Here is a 2756-nt window from a genome sequence, read left to right on the forward strand (position 1 = left end):
TGTCTCTTATCACAACATGAAAGATATAATTAGAAAATTTACTATTAATACCATAATACATCATGCCATGTTCATATTTTTACATAATACCATAAGAAAAATAGATGGAAAAACTGTCATCGAACAAAACACACAAAAGAAAACTTTCGGTACAAAACTTCGTTGTCCTTAATCCATCATCGCGTAAGCCAACTAACTTCCATCAATTCAAATGATCATGGATCTGAAAATTTAGCATAACATACTATGAGTATAAGAAATACTCAGTAAGATACCATGCTTGGACTTTTATTATGATAATACTACACAAAAGAATGCAATCAAACACATACTTGCACATTCCGGCTTGCCGGTGCCCTTCGGACTTGTCCTAAGGCATAAATAGATATCTAACTTTGTGGACTTGTCCACCATAATCATATTATGGTTTTTCATGCATAGCTTAAGCATAAATATTACAATGAAAATCATAACTCTTAAGCATGGAAGGTATCTTACCGTAAAACTTGATGATCTTTGTTTGAAAAGTAAGTTGAAAGTGTTAAGCTCACTTCTTTTTCTTCCTTCCTTAAATTTTGGTTTTTGGCTCTCTTTTCAAATGTATAAGTGTTTTGTAGAAATGAAAGAAATCTCTCTCTATGGCATGGATAGGGATATATTTATACTTTTATAAGAGGATAAGTATAAAAAGATATTTTTATTTTTTATTAATTGTTGTGGCCGACTTTGACCCTTTTTTTTTTTTAATACTTGTACACTTGTTTAATCTATGATCCAAATGTATGGTGGTGATGGATAACAAGTGGGGTTGATTATAAGTAATTAGTAGCCTAAAGACCTATATTTGCAAAGGAAATCTCTAATCTTCCAACTAATATAATCCAACCCTCTATCTTTCATTATTAGCACATGTATTCCAAATCTAAACTTATATCCAACTTACATATCCGAAAATTGTAGATCGTAAATTAATTTAATCATTTGATCAATTGAAGTCCTAACAAAATAATGGACCACATTCAATTTCAAACTTGACTTAAGTTTCGACTAACTAATAATCACTTCATGTATACGCAACATTTAACACCTAGTCAATAGCTATCTCTAACATTAACCACTACAAAGGTGGTGTCCCCTTTTCTTATGGCCAAAAATAGTATTGAAAGTTAAATTGCCATCTTAAAGAAATTTAAATCAGCATAAAATTTCGGAGTATTACATTCCTCCCCCCTTAAAAAAATTTCGTCCTCGAAATTACCTTGAACTTAGTTGAAAAGTTCTGGATACTTGGTCTTGATTTCTTCTTCTCTTTCCCAAGTCGATTCTTCGACATTATGATTCCTCCATTGGACTCTTACTAACGGAATTTCTTTTGTCCTTAATTGCTGGATTCTGCGGTCCAATATTGCTACTGGTTTTTCCTCATATGTCATGTTTTGTTTGATATCCAATGGTTGATAACTAACCACATGACATGGATCTGACACATATTATCGAAGCATTGATATGTGGAACACATCATGAACCGCTGACAATTCTGGTGGCAGAGCGATTCGATAAGCTGCATTCCCAACTTTCTGCAAAATTTCAAAAGGACCAATGAATCTTGGTTGAAGTTTTCCTTTCTTCCCAAAACACAGAACTCCATTCATCGGTGCCACTTTTACGAAAACTTTGTCGCAAACATTAAATGTCAAATCTTTTCTCCTTTTATCGGCATAACTCTTTTGTCGGTCCTGGGCTGCCTTGATTCTAGCTCTTATTTTATCAACTGCTCGACTAGTTTCTTCAATTGTTTCGGGTCCTAGAACTCTTCGTTCACCTACTTCATCCCAATAAAGGGGAGCTCTACATCTTCTGCCATAAAGGGCTTCGTAAGGTGCCATCTTTATCGTAGCTTGGTAGCTATTATTATAGGCAAACTCTACCAGTAGCACATAGTTTTCCCAACTGCCCCCTAAATCAAGGGCGCATGCACACAGCATATCCTCTAAAGTCTGTATAGTCCTCTCCGATTGCCCATCAGTTTGTGGATGAAAGGCTGTGCTGAAGTTTAACTTGGTTTCCATAGCCTCTTGCAAACTTTTCCAAAATTTTGAGGTAAATCTTGGATCTCTATCCGATACAATTGAGGCTGGGATACCATGCAAACGGATGAGCTCCTTGATGTATAATCGTTCGTATTGATCCATACTAAAATTCATTCTTACAGGTAGAAAATGAGCTGACTTTGTTAACCGATCCACTATAACCCACATAGCATCATTTCCCTTAGCTGATTTTGGAAAACCCATAACAAAATCCATAGTTATATGCTCCCATTTCCATTGTGGAATTGTTAATGGTTCCAACAATCCAGATGGCCTTTGATGTTCAGCTTTTACTTGCTGACAAGTCATGCATCTCTTGACAAAAAGACCTATGCATCGTTTCATATTTCTCCACCAAAACATGCTCCTTAGATCACGATACATTTTTGTACCTCCTGGATGGGCAGTATATGGGGTTAAGTGTGCTTCTTCAAGAATTTCTTTCCTCAATCCCTCATCTTTCGGCACACACAACCTCCCCTTAAAGAGTAAGGCTTTATCACTACTTAATTCAAAATCCTTTCGCTTGCTAGTACCAACTTCGGATTTGATCTTTTGCAGGAAAGGGTCACCATCCCGTGCTGCTCTTATTCGATCTCTAAGTGTTGGTCGAATCGTTAGAGCCGCTATCCTGGCACTAGTTTGGGTTGGTGGAACAATTACTTC

The sequence above is a fragment of the Olea europaea genome, chromosome 17, assembly GCF_002742605.1.
Source record: "Olea europaea var. sylvestris chromosome 17, O_europaea_v1, whole genome shotgun sequence".
NCBI lineage: Eukaryota > Viridiplantae > Streptophyta > Magnoliopsida > Lamiales > Oleaceae > Olea > Olea europaea.